Source organism: Mustela lutreola, chromosome 4 (genome assembly GCF_030435805.1).
Source record: "Mustela lutreola isolate mMusLut2 chromosome 4, mMusLut2.pri, whole genome shotgun sequence".
NCBI classification, from domain to species: Eukaryota; Metazoa; Chordata; class Mammalia; order Carnivora; family Mustelidae; genus Mustela; species Mustela lutreola.
In genome coordinates this window covers 75,329,409-75,344,289 of record NC_081293.1, presented here as the reverse complement: position 1 = coordinate 75,344,289, position 14,881 = coordinate 75,329,409, and the positions used below count along the sequence as shown (strand labels likewise).

General features: G+C 43.8%; 1 long non-coding RNA gene across 3 annotated transcripts in view; it reads left to right on the top strand.

The window, feature by feature from the left end:
• The first annotated feature begins 2,011 nt into the window (after nucleotides 1-2,011).
• The window catches only part of LOC131828985 (uncharacterized), a 28,013-nt gene continuing 15,143 nt past the window's right edge, over nucleotides 2,012-14,881 (top strand). The window contains exon 1 of one of the 3 annotated variants that reach the window (XR_009352644.1): nucleotides 2,012-2,973. This is a non-coding gene — a long non-coding RNA (uncharacterized LOC131828985). The remainder of the gene's footprint in view (nucleotides 2,974-14,881) is intronic. The other 2 variants (XR_009352645.1, XR_009352643.1) reach the window with 2 other exon arrangements.

Below are 14,881 nucleotides of genomic sequence, written 5' to 3'. Positions count from 1 at the left end.
AATGAATGGAAAATAGGTCCTTTGAAAGGGTAGAAAAAAAAGATATCTGGGTTCCTCTTCCCCTAATGGGAAAGAGTAAGAGACGGCAGCATAATTTTCAAGTTCTCGAGTTTTAATATTTGTAGGTTTTTACAAAGCAACTAGGTAAAAATCTAACCAGGGAAACATCAGTCTGAGGCGGGTGGTGTACCGCGTGACCTCCTCTGATTCCATGCATGTATTCAACAGAACTGCATTAGGTATTCAACAGACCTGCATTAGGTGTCCCCGTGACCCTAAAATCCCCCAGCTGTGAGGCAGAGACAGGGGCAGTGCCCATCTCACCAGAAGGTCGTGGGAATTAAGTGGGTGTGGGGGGGGGGTGTATAGAGAGCCTTTAGTCCAGTGCCAGGCATGGATGGTGACTGAGTCAGATGCCACTGATGGCTGCCTCTGAGTCCCCATCATCACTGTCACCCCATCAGCATCACCGTCCTGTTTAGCATCTTCCTCTCCTTCATAACCATCACCATCATCCCCACTGCTCTCTTCGGCCCCATCATTTCTGGCCTCCAGGTTAGGAATTCTGCAAGGTGATAAGCACCTATTTTGTTGCTCTGTGAGTCGGTTTTTTCTGTGAACAAGTCCTGAATGCTACCGTTTAAGGGGCAAATCTAGATGTGGAACAGGTCCAGATTTGTTGTTAGTTTAGGTCACACCGTGTCATTCTCCTCTTCATGCTGTAATAATAGATAGTTAGCCATCATTTAATGACATTGATGCAAAAATGTAATTTGCTGGAATTATTCTCACTGGGGCTACTCTAAGAACTTCAGTTCCATTTATATTATAGCAAATTAATTGCTTGGAAAAAAAAAGTCACACTAGTGTGGCATTCTTACCTTTTGTGGCGAAGGAACACAGCAGAAAGCACTTAGACATATCCCTGTTCAAAAATGATTGAATTCAATTGGAATTCATCTAGCATTGCTACTCGCCTTTGCTGTTTTACCGGGCTTTGCGCTTTGCATGTTTGATGAACGCTGGTCTGCTGGTAAACAAGGAATGGAGATCTGGCCCCTCTTCTCTGCCTCTAAACTCCATTTGTGCAGGTTTAAAAAAAAATGATGGAAAGAATTTGGCCATCTTTTTATTATTGCTAAGTACTTAACATCTGTGGAGAAGAGATTTGTGTTGCAGAAATGTTCTTAGCAATTTAGGGAGATGGCTTCTATTTTTGTCCAGACTTTGGCTTTGAAATGTTATTGCATTGTTGATTTAGGAAGTGGCTTTGACCAGCATTCCTCAAGAGAAAGGAATAGTGTGTTTCCATATGCCACAGATTCATGTTGGTGGGCGTGGAAGCTCGTTTTAGATTCACCATTGTCCTCTTCCTAGCGCGATGCATTCCACTAAGGTTAAGGGTAGTGCCCAGTGAATGATGGAGTCATTCCTCGGCGCGTCTGTGGACCGGGGCCTTCCTGCAAACTGCCTGCCACCCATCAATGACAAGATAAATCAGGTACTCAGAGTATGTGCTTAGAACCTTTCATAGTAATGGCATATAGGCATGACATTCAAACATATGCTTTTCTATCTAGCGGAAATCTTATTTACTAATTGATTGAAAGTAAAAAAAAGAAAAAAAGAAAAAAAGAAAAGCAGTCACAATAACCAAAGCACAAACAAACAAAATTCTTGTTCTTTATCTTAATGACCTACAGAACACCAGTTCTGTGGGATATGAATAAGGGAATAAGGTTAGGACAAAAGGGCATACCATCCTCAAGAGGTTTGGGAGAAACTGATCGAGTAAGTCGGGTAAATTCATGTCTTCAGGGCTCCTCTGAGACTGCATTGTTAACCTCCAGGAGAGGAGTAGGATAAGCCTCTGATCTCATAAAACCCTGCATTTGTACATTACTTGCAACTGGGACTGTCCTAGGAAGACCTTTATGAAGAGTTAGTAGTCCATAGCTGTCCTTTTTTTTTTTTTTAAGATTTATTTATTTACTTATTTGAGAGAGAGAGTGAGGTAGAGGGAGAGAGAACCTCAAGCAGCCCTCATGCTGAGGGAGGAGCCTGAGGTGGGGCTTGGTCCCATGATCCTGAGATCATGACCTGAGTGGAAATCAAGAGTCAGCATCTCGACCAAGGGAGGCACCCAGGCGCTCCTATTCCGAGGCTGTCTTAAACTTTGCACTCTCTTCTTACACAGCATTAGGGCAGCCCCATAGTTCTTCAAACTTAATTTTTCCCTTATTTAAAAATTTTTGAAACCCCTGTAATCATGTTACCATTTTTCTGGTATCATGGGTTACTTTTCATTTAGTTAAAACAAACAAACAAACAAACAAACAAACAAAACTGACCAGTTGATCAAAAAGAGACAAAGTCCCAGCTCCTAGAAGCCAGGGACTGCATTTCTCCTATGATTTCTGAATCATCCCAGAGAACGTGGGAAGGGCCTCAGCAGATTATGTGAGGGATGACTTGGCAATAATTGTGTTGGAAAATACTTCTTGGCAAAGGAAAGTGAGATTAGGAACTGAACGGATCCTGGAATGAATCAGATACAAAAGGTTTTTTTCGTGCCACTCAAAGAAGGTAGAGGGAAAAAGATAGGGCAACTGAGGGTTAAAAAAAAAAAGTCATCGAAAATGTGCTTTAAAAAAACAAACATAAAACTGGTCCTTGAACCCTGTTGGAGATCAGCGTTCTGAGGCCAAGGTCTAACGGGAGCAGAAGGTTGTAGGGAGGAGATAACTTCTCTCCCCGGTAGATCCAGCCTCTCCTTTAGCTAGCACATTATCCGTTCCAGTTTCCTTTTTCTTGAGCTTCATCTCGTTTAAGCAGCTCTGATGAGTGCTGGCCGTCTCTCTTGTTGCCGGGTGTTAATAGAGTGCAGAGCAGGTGAAAATCTCGGGGACATTGGGCATGGTCCGCGAACACGTAAGCGCAGCCTGGAGTTTGGAAAAGCCGCATAGAATGCTGGTGAGCTCTCGTCCCTGTGTGCCCAGCTGGCATCCTCATCCTCTCACGCCACCTCGCGGCCCTTTACATCCTCCTGAAACTCAGCCTTATTTTCCCCACCATCCAGCCCGAGGCCTTCAAGAGAGCGCGTCAAGTACACACAGTGTTTTCAGGGAGGGGAGGGGCGTGGGAGAGAAACTGACAACTCGACACTGTCTAATAACTCTTTACTTCCCACTTCCCTGTTTTTGCAAAACGTCTTAAACAAGGTAACTGATTTCCTGGCCACCTCCGCTGTCCTTCGTCTCCGGCATCTGGCTTTCCCATCTGGACAGCACCCACGCGACTGACGACTGCACCAGCCTGGCTGCCGGGTGCTTAGCGCGTGATGCTTCATTGCATTCTTAGGACAACCCTCAGGTCTTACTCCTACTGCAGTGTAAGCGGTGGGATGTTTAGATGAAGCAGCTTGCTCTGCACAGCAGCCCCTATGGACCGGGCTGGGATTAAGCTACCTCTTTGTTTACCCCAAAGTGCCAGGAAAAATTTTCCAACTTGGAGAGGCATTATTATTATTCATTTAATGCACCTGCTTTTAGCTGGGAGCATCATCACCTTCCGGGGGGGGGGGGGGCGTTTGCAGGTTTGTAACGGTATTCGGGTATCTCAAGGTGAGAGCTGAGAATGCTCCTGGGATCTAGTAGCTAGAAAAAGGAGGAGGACCACGGTGAGAAATGCTGAGGACCACCTCATGGGACAAAAGATTATCCTGCCTCAAATGCCGATAATGCCCGGCTCGGAAACAATGGTAATGGATGAGAATCTAATAATGGATTCGGAAAACCTAAATAACTTCCCCGAATCTAGAGCCATAAATCAAACTGATCTCTGTCTGGCCCTAAAGCTTATGCCCTGTTCACTCTCTTCAACAGAACATTAAAATATTATGTATAATTTGATTTACTCTCTGAATTATCATATTTTATATGTAGCATCTCAAATATAATTTATTTAGAGAATAGTTAACTAATTTCCTGATTGAATGTTCTTTTAATACATTTAACGGAGATAGCATGTATCATAGTATTTGCCAGATTTTCAGAAGGATGCTGAAACTTAATGAAAGAAACCATCAACGCTGTATTAGATTAAGAGAGCTGCGTATTCTGGAACATGCTGCTTCTCCACTGTCGGCCAGGAGGGGAAAGGACTCCTATAGGGAAGGAGAAGGATGCGGGAGGGGGAGGTGAAAGCCAGGTGAAGAGGTTAGGAGAGAAAACCAAAAACAAAAAATCCTTGGATTTTTTATTTCATTCGGCTTATGTCCTGAGCTCTGGGCTGTCACTAGCAACGTTTGCTTCCTCTGGAACTTTGCTTTTAAAAACGTTCATGAACGTTCTAAAGGGCTGCCCAAACTGAAATAAAATTCTCTGCTTTCTCCATATATAAAGGCATCTTTTAATGTGCTCATTTCCAAAATATATGTCATGTATTTTTTGTAGCAGTCTTGGGTTGTGCTGGGCAAAGACCTTGTCATTCTTGGTTAAAAGAGCTTCAGCCTCATCAGATCGCACACAGGGCCATGCACTTGGACATCCTCGTCGTCTGCAGATTTTAGCCATCCTTTCCTAACAGAAAGCCCCCCCCCCCCCACACACACACATGTAGCCACCCAGAAAAATGTCGTAGTTTTAGCCTCCATGCCTACCATGGAGACTCCCATCCTGAATTGGAAAAAAGGAGGAAGAAAAAAAAAAACCACAAAAAAAACCCTGTATCTATTGGTTTCTATAGTTTTTTCCTCCCTCTTTTCACAACTTGAGATATATTTAAATTCCCAGTGTATTCCCAGTGTAAATGACTTTCTGGGCACCAGAGAGAACAGAGAATCTCAAACTTTAGTGGTGAGAATATCTGGGGAGCTTGTAAAAAATGCCGATTTCCAAGCCCTGCACTAGAGACTTGAATTTGGTAGCTCTTGGGGGGTGTAATAGGCTTTGTCGACAAGCTCCTCAGGGGACGGAGTGCGGGGGGCTCATGAACCAAACTTGGATGATGGTTCATTCGGCACTTGGTAGGCCCTTGATAAACAGTTGGTGAATGGATCCGCAGGCTCTCCTGGCACGTCTGTTGGTATCGGGAGGCTGTTACTTTTGACCACATGGGCTTACGATCCTAGAGGGCTCTAGGATTCTAGCCCCTCAGCTTTGTCCCCATTTTCAGTGACTTTGAAGGTTGGCTGCTTTTCACAGTCTCCTGCACAGGCCCTCTCCATTCCCACTGCTTCAGGCCATCTTGTCCCACGGGGTGTTGGCAGGGTCCCCAGGCTCCAGAATCTTCCCTCCAGCTTATCTTTAAAACCACTCCCACGTGCGTCATCCTCATCCCCGTGCTTCTGTGCGTTGAACCTCTCCATGGTTCCTCTTCATGGTTTGGGCGAAGCTACTTTTCCACTTGACCTCTCGCTCCTCTCCTTCCCTTTAATGCTACTGGTTTGCACTCTTGTCCCTAAGTGTGGGTTGTGCATTTCCACCTCTCTGTCTTGGCTCATGCATCTCCCCGGGGGCAGAAAAGGGTTAACTCAGCAGGCCTGTGTCGTTCAGACCCCACACTTGCCAAAGAAATGTGTCTTTAGGACTAGCCCTTGGCCAGCTCCCAGGAGATAACCTCTGAGCCCCTGAAATATTCTTCTTCATAAGAGTGTCTTTGTGTACCGAAGTCCTGGGGTCATGCTGTGTATATGCTGTGTATATGCTGTGTATACGTGTGTGTATGCTGTCACGTTTCTCTTTGTATGCGTGTGGTATATACTGTGCCCAGCAGTCTCGCTTTTCGGAGTTTAGTCTTTAAAAATCACACAAGGGTAAACTGTGTGTTGCGGTCTTGTTTGTTGAGTCGGAAATCGGAAATAACTCAGCTATCCACTGATGACAATATTAATGGAGTAAGAATTCCATAGGAGAAATAGTGATAGAACTCCCAATTACTGAGCCCATTCTGTTTCAGCCCTGTGCTAAGGGTTTTACTTACAGTATTTCACTTTCATTTACAGCAAATCCTCTGTCAGTTAACCCCACTTAGACAAACACTGAGACACCTAGCGGTGAAATGAGGTCACGTGGCCAAGATAGGTATGACTGTACCCGTCAGTTCACAGGAGGGTAGTAAAGAGTGATTATGACAGAGTCATAGAGCCCTGTGTGCTGGCACGGAAGGATGCTTATGGCACATTATTAAGCCTAAAGAGGAAAAATCATGAAATCATTTGCATGTTACCATCTTGTAAGCCATACATATATGTCTATGCATATTGTGTAAAAGCTATGTTCAACATATATATTAAGAGTAATTTTTAGCTGTAAAAATATCTAGTAAATGAAACAAAGCACAAAGAAGTAAGTCATGGTCCATGGCCTGATCCATTATTTCCTTAGAGCAGCATTTCTTTTCTGGGTCCTAAGACCAGATCATACCAGCAGACCTCAGAGACCTTGGTGCTAGCAGGCTTTTTCAAAGAAGAGAAGAAAAAGAAAAGTACTGTTGTTGAACTAAATTTAACAAACACGTGTCGCATCCTCTCCTTGTTCTGGATTTCTGTGATATTGTGATTGTCTAACTCTTACACAAGTTGACCGTCCCTCCCTGGGCAGCCCGCGGGATGGAAGGTGACTGTTGTTCCCCACCTCATGGCAGGAACCTGGGTGCTAGCCACAACTGTTTTCTCATCTCTTCATCCAAAAACAAATCAAGAGTTCCAGTTTATTGTCCCAGTATTTGTACCTTTGAGTACCACCTGAGCCCACATGCCCAGGCAGTGACTATGGAGAGGGGCATAAGAAACCCTGATCGGTTGACCTTGGTCATAAGTTGGACACTGTGGCCAGGGTACTGAGCTCTGTGATGGCCCAGAAGGCATGAATCACCAATATCTGAGTTGGGAAAATTAGTTGCACCTTGGAAAAGAGAGGAGGGAAAAGATGGCAAAATGGAAGATGTCTTTATATGTGGCCTTATTCTCTTCCTGTACTCTGGTTGGAGCTCCTTCCTGTTTCATACAAACATGTGTTACGTGTTCACACCATATATTCCTTCTCATATTATACTTTTTAAGTTAGTATATATTATGACCATTTATTTCCCATTGATACTATTCTTCAGAAACATGAACTTTTAGAGCTGCTTCATGTTCCATTTTATGAATGAAGTAGATCTATTTGTTTTTCAAATTTTATTTTAAAGTCTAGTATAGTTAACGTACAGTGTAGTGTTAGTTCCGAGGGTACAATATAAGGATTCAGTGCTTCCATATGTCAGCTGGGGCCCATCACAAGTGCACTCCTTAATCCCCATATCCTATTTCCCCCATCCCCCACCCACCTCCCCTCTGGTGACCATCAGTGTGTTCTCTGTAGTTAAGAGCCTATTTCTTGGTTTACCTTTCTCTCTCTCTCTCTCTCTCTCTCTTTTTACTTTGCTCATTTGTTTTGTTTCTTAAATTCCACAAAGAAATGAAATTATGTGGTCTTTGTCTTTCTCTGACCGACTTACTTCACCTAGCATTATACCCTCTGGATCCATCCATGTTGTTGCAAATGGCAAGATTTAGCTCTTTTTTATGACTGAGTAATATTCCATTCCATATACCACATCTTCTTTATGTCTTCATCTAGTGATGGACACGGGGATCATTTCCAAAATTTGGCTATTGTAAACAATGTTGCAATAAACTTAAGAGTGCATATACCCTTTTGAATTAGTGATTTTTTATTTTTTAGGTAAATACCCAGTAGTGCAATTACTGGATCATGAGGTAGTTTTTTTTTTTTTTTTAACTTTTTTAAAAAATATTTTATTTATTTGAGAGAGAGAGAGTATGTGTGTGCATAAGCAGGGGCAGGGGCCGAGGGAGAGGGAGAAGCAGACTCCCTGCTGAGCAGTGAGCTCTACTCGGGGTTCCATCCCAGGACCTCAAGATCATGACCTGAGTCAAAGGCAGATGCTTAACTGACTCAGCCGCCTAGGCATCCCTATTTTTAACGTTTTGAGGAGCCTCCATACTGTTTTCCACAGTGGGTGCCCAGTTTACATTCCCACCAACAGTGCACAATGGTTCCCCTTTCTCTACATTCTCGCCAACACTCATGTCTTGGGTTTTTTGTTTCAGCCGTTCTGACAGGGGTGAGGTGCTATCTCATGGTAGTTTTGATTTGCATTTCCCTGATGATCAGTGATGTTGAGCATCCTTTCATGTGTCTTTTGGCCATCTGGATGTTTGGAGAAGTGGCTGTTTATGTATTTTATCATTTTTTAACTGGATTATTTTTGAGAGTGTTGAGTTGTATAAGTTCTTTATATATTTTGGATAATAACCCTTTATCCGATAGGTGATTTGCAAATATCTTCTTCCATTCGGTAGGTTGCCTTTTCATTTCATTGATCATTTCCTTTGCTGTGCAGCTTTTTATTTTGAAGTAATGCCAATAGTTTATTCTTGCTTATTTGAATGAACTATACTCTATGAGTAGAGTATATTCCTCTATTGTTAGGCATTTAGCTTGTCCCTAATTTTGATCTTTTTTCTTTTTTAAGATTTTATTTATTTATTTGACTGAGAGAGATCACAAGTAGGCAGAGAGGCAGGCAGAGAGAGGGAGAGAGAGAGAGAGGAAAGCAGGCTCTCTGCTGAGCAGAGAGCCCGATGTGGGACTCGATCCCAGGATGCTGAGATCATGACCTGAGCCGAAGACAGTGGCTTAACCCACTGAGCCACCCAGGCACCCCCAAATTTTGAACTTATAAAGCTCTGGTTTGGGGCGCCTGGGTGGCTCAATGGGTTAAAGCCTCTGCCTTCGGCTCAGGTCATGATCCCAGGGTCCTGGGATCGAGCCCCGCCTTGGGCTCTCTGCTTAGCAAGGAGACTGCTTCCTCCTCTCTCTCTCTCTCTCTGCCTGCCTGCCTGCCTGCTTGTGATCTCTCTGTCAAATAAATAAATAAAATCTTAAAAAAAAAAACAAAAACAGAACTCTGGTTTATACATTTAGCATCAAGAATTCTTCTTGGTTCTCAACATTCAGCATCACAAAGAACACACATGACACATTCTACTCAAAGTTGTGTAGAAAGGGAACAGAACTTGCTGGAAGGGCAAAAATGGGTACTCCTTGCAGTGGTCCACAGAAGTTCATGTGCAAAGAGATGAAATGCACATCGAGTTAAGCACAGGAACTGTCCTGGTTTAGAAGCTTTATGCCTCCCCAGGGAACCATAACTCTGACAACAGTTTCACTGGGACAAGTTTCAGGGTCCTTATAAAGGACATGTCCAGTTATAAGAGCACATGCTCAGAGAAGCTCAGAGCTATGGTTCCTATCTGTTATTTATAGTTCCCATAGCCTAGATGTCACTCAGCACAGCCCACGGTCAGGTTTACTATAAGTCATGTTGACTAGTTGTCAACATACTTGATGCGCCCTTTCATCAGGTTACCAGGTAAATGAAGGTCAAATTCTCATGCGGAAATAGGGAAAAGCTTTATAAACCCTTTACCCACAAACATCTTAAACATAAATCACTCTCCAGATATATGCTTATCTTCTTTAAAAAACAAAACAAAACAAAACTTAAAAATGGGAATATTGAGTCCAAGAGAATTAACAATTTAAAAATCCCTAATGCATACAGAGAAATTATTGGCCAGAAAGGTAGACCAGATTAAAATGCTGCTGGTGGTACACCTATCAGGGTTGTACCTCCACCTGACTTTCCGGCATCACTTCTTTCACTTTCTACCTGAATGCCACTTTCCCTCTGGCCCCATGAGCCTCTTGACCATTTCACTCATTTCATCTTCTTTCACATCTCTTGCTTAGCCTTGTCCTCTAACTGGAATGTTCTATCATTTCTCTGCCTGGTCCTACCTGATTTCCCTTTAAGGGTATTCTAGAAATGTCATCTCTCAAAATGATCTCCAGACACTGCTTCCCCTCGACTTTTTCCTAAGTAGCATTCTTGACTCACCTCTGTCCTTCCCAAAGCTTTTTGTTCTGAAGGCTACTTTAATGCTTCTCGGGTTATCTTATTGCCTTATTGTTCATACTAGAATATGAACTCCTTATAGTTAGAATCTACATTTGTAATCCTCTAGCTCAGAGCACTTTGAATAGCCTATAATGGTCTTTTAAAAATGTTTGTTGAAGAGCATGGATTAGTTTAACAATCAAGATTTATTGAACAGTTCTTCTAGGGCGGGCACTCTTAAAAGTACTCCATCCCCAGCATCTAGAACTGTCCCTGCACATAACAGATGGCCCGTGAACAAGCAGCACTGGTTGAATGAGTGACTGAATGCAGACAGAGCACTGAATTAAGACAAGTTCCCCATTCTCATGAAGAATGCATTTTAAAGAGGGGAGAGAGAGAATAAACCAACAAATAAGAAAACCAAGAAACAGGATGGAATTAAAAGGAAGATGATGTTATAAAATTCTGGGTGGCTACGCTAGCTTGTAGCCAAGGAGGGTTTTGCTGCCCAAGTGACAAGCTGGGTTATTTATGCCAAGAAGTCGCTGGCCGTGCAAAGATGTGGAGAAGAGGGTCCAGGGGGAAGTAGAGCCTAGGGCTAGGACCTTTGATGGAAAGAGCCTAGCATGCTTCAGGTGATGACAAGAAACACACTGGGGTGTGCCAAAACAGAAAAACAGAGATGATTTTCAAAATATTTAATGGCTGCTCCATTATGAACATGGATGAATCATCACTCATTTCAACCGCTGTCTCCCTCCCCCTCCCGTCATCCCACTTTCCAACTCTGCATGTGTCCTGGATCCAGAGCCCAGAAGGCTTTAGGGACACCCATCTCATCAGTACCATCCTTTTGTTCTCCTCCAACTCTGATCAGGTGAAGGAATACTCCCTATCTGTATTTATTGCATGGAACATCGGGCAGATCATATTTTCAGTGGGTATACTGGAACTCCTCTAAGACTGAGTCTGAGACTATCAGCAGGTTGTTTGCAATAGCTGTAGTGTAGGGCCCTGATTCCCAAACTTTAATGCCCTGGGGAAATCCCCCAATTGTCCTGCTAAAATACCGGTTCTAATAGGGCATGGCCTGAGATTCTGCCTTTCCAGATGATATGGGCACTGCTGGTCCATGGTCCCCACTTTTTGTAGAAGGGACAGAGCTCTGATTCTGAGTCTTGGCCCCCTGTTAAAATCCACAAGGGAACTTTTCAATCTCTTGGCCACCCCCAGGCTGTTGGATCTAAATCTCTAGCATTAGAACTCAGGCAGATCTATTTTTTTAAATCCCCCCCTGGTAATTCTGCTCTTTGGTCCTGGTGTCACCGAGTCCCCTTGGTCACAGGCTAATCCTTTAGTCATCAATGAGGCAGCAGGTGCACTTTCAGAAAACAGACCTCCTAGGAATGAAAACCTTACCCTGTCAAAGTCCAAAGAGAAGTCTAAAGATAATTAAGGTTTCAGGTTTTTAAACTTTGTTTTTAGTAAGAGTGTGTTTGTGTTTCTTCCCTTAAGAACAGGCAGGACTTCGTTCTTGGTCTTCGGCTGTCCTAATTTAAAACCTCTGTTATTGATACTGGCCTCTCTTAAAAGAACTTTTCTTTTTCTGAAACCTTTTAGACAAACTAGGGCTATAAAGTGGATAAAAAAAAAAAAAAAAGAGGGACCTGGACACTGGCTTTTGCTGTATAGCCCAGTGGAATGAATTAATGGAGTCTGAGGTTTGGGGTAAATATGGTCACACACACCAGGTTGGCATTCTCTCCGAACTGATGAAAAAAATTACACCCTTCTGGAGCCCACTGTAATTAACTCTCGGATAGCATTTCCATTATAAATCCCTGTTTTAAGAGGTTTGTTACTCAGCTGTAAAATTTTGCTCTAGTCTACAGCTTGGACATAGACAGTTTCAGCTTGAAAGAAGCTTTAAAAATAAAAGGTTTTTTTTTTTTTCTTTTTCATTGAGCAAGTGAAGTGTGGTTTTTAAAAGGAATGAAATACCCACAATTCTCAGACATTCTTTGCATCTTTCTCTATTTTTTCTCCAAGTGGTCTTGGTTCCCAACAAATGAAGCCTAGTTATTCACATATTTTAAACCAATTGTTTAAACGACCAAATGTTAGAGGGGACTCTTTGAATTAAGGAAATGCATTTTGAGGGTCACGACTCAATAAAAAGGACGGAAAATGTTCTTTCCCGTTTTTCAGATGTGCAGAGCTAGGGTGGAGCAGAACTCTGTTCTTTGAAGATCCTCAAGTCTGTTGTTCATTTTTCAAAGGGGGTTCCACAAGAAGACAGCTGCATTGAACAACAGGAAGCGCATTCCCTATGTGAACGCTTTCACCGACAGTTTCTCCAGGGCTTTCGAAAACGTCTCTCTGTCCTACTGCATGTTAAAATCAACAGTGGTCAATTTCAGGATTAGAAAAAAAATCTTGGTTTCTGTGTCTTGGTGTCCAGGACTTCTTCTGAGGTTAGGGACTGGCACCTTTCTCTGGTTTATGTCGCTCGCCCAATGGCATACTGAGCAGGGCAGTCTTGGATTTCTCACAGGACCTCATCTGTAGCCTCATTGGCCTTCTATATGCTCACAGTGAGTTCCTTTTCCCCACCTCTTTCCTCTCCCTCTGACAAAGGATGCCACAGCCATCGCGTCTACCTCCTGCCCGGCTGTGGTGTAACAGAAACGCAGTTGCACACACCGGGGCCCGGAGTAGCTCTGCCCTAAGACCTGGAGTCTGTACAACCTTAGTAGGGGTCAGTCTTGGTCAGCCCAAGGCCCCACAGGACTTCATGCATCGAGACGGACCTTACATAGTGTGATGGTGGCAAGTTACCCTTTATAAATGTATGCTGTTAGCGTGAAAAGTACTGTTTCCTCTATGGGGTGCTCAGTCAGTTAAGCGTCCAACTCTTTTAAAGACTTTTTTTTTTTTTTTTAATTTGACAGACAGTTTAAAAGTAGACGGAGAAGGAGGCAGAGAGAGGGGAAGCAGGCTCCCTACTGAGCAGAGAGCCCGATGCAGGGCTCGATCCCAGGACCCTGGGATCATAACCCGAGCCGAAGGCAGATGCTTTAACCCACTGAGCCACCCAGGCGCCCTAAGCGTCCAATTCTAGATTTTGGCTCAAGGTGGTGAGATCGTGAGATCGAGAGCCAGGTCAGGCTCTGTGCTGAGCCCGCTTAAGATTCTCTCTCTCTTCCTCTCCCTGTTCCCTCCTCCCCCACCTGCCCCACTTGCAAGCTCACTCTCCCTCTCTCTCAAAAAATAATAAATAATAAATAAAAGTAGCATTTCCTTTGCAAGAGGAGATAATATAAAATCATGGCCCATAAAGATTCCATTCTATTAATTGGAAGAAAGAACAAAGGTAGGCATTGACTTCAAAAGCACACTTTGAGTTCTTTGTCAATGGTGGTAGGGAATTCAAGGTGTTCTGGCTGTTACCCTCAATCTGATTGGCGGTCTCCATTCTAACCGAAACAGTGACACCTCACATTTTTGTCCAGACATCACCTCTAGGGAATGCCGCCTGACCATGGCCCATCCCCACTCTCCTCCCCTACCCCAGACAGTCTGGATCAAGGCTTCCTCCCTCCGGCTTCCTTCTTCTCTGTCCTCCCGCTGTACCCTCCCTTACCTGAAATGTAACTCCTCAGAATGTCTGCTCTGTCTGCTCTCCACCAGCCAGGTTGTGAGCTCTTCGGGGTCAGAGACTATATCTTATTCATTGTCAGAATCCTAGGCCATGGAGCCTTGCCCCAGTACAGGGCTCGATGAATATTTGTCGTATAAATCAGTACTAAAACGAATAAACCAACAATGTGGGAACATAGAGACTTGTGCCTAACCAACTCTTGAAGTCGTTTGCCAGTATCTGATACTACTTTCTGGTTTTATCCATGTTTTGGGGGGAAAAAAAGAGTCTGGTTTGGATTGACGAGGCTCATTCCTAGCAGTGGCAGTAGAAATGAGAGTAGTAACAGCGAACATTTCCAGAGTGTTCAGTCACGAGGCACTCTTCAAAGTGCTTTTTTTTTTTTTTTAAGATTTTATTTATTTATTTGACAGAGATCACAAGTAGGCAGAGAGGCAGGCAGAGAGAGAGGGGGAAGGAGGCTCCCCATGGAGCAGAGAGCCCAAAGTGGGGCTTGATCCCAGGACCCTGAGATCGTGACCTGAGCCAAAGGCAGAGGCCTTAACTCACGGAGCCACCCAGGTGCCCCCAAATGCTTTCTTTACAGAAGCCATTGGCCATAGTTGACGGATGAGGAGACCGAACTATAGCCCCCATCACTACTGCTGGTGGTTTAAACCCAGCGATTTCCACCTGAACCACCTTTAGTCACTGAGGCCTGTGCATGAGATAAGCCCACTCGGCCACCTTCCCTGTGTCGTGGTTGACTCTTTTCGCATCAGCGGAACCGTGGCTCTTCTGCATTTAGCTTGGCAACCACCACACCCCCATGCAAAGTCCGTTTCTCTGATCTTCATTTCCTTGTAACGTGCACATGTTTTCCTTTCAGCCCCTAGCTGTTAGTGTTTTATGACTCGGGGAGCTCGAGGAGGCAGCTGTATTGTTAATGTAAGTCATTACCAAGACGTTTCTGCTCTTTTCCACAACCTCATAATTTGTTAAAAGTTCTGGTTTGGGTTTTCCTCACGTCTTATTGCTGACAGTTTTAGCAGTGTATGCCAGCATTATCGGCTGTCTCCAGGGTACCAACTGAGACAGGAAGGTTTCTGTAATTGTCTGAGATCACTTGCCACTTTATATAGTACAACTTGCTCATGTAGGTACACTCTGCTTCCCAGCGAATCTTCTGGCCCCAGTGGGCTATAAAATCATCTGATGTCGCTATAACTTTAAAGACAACAAAATATTAGCTCGGGGACGCCTGGGTGG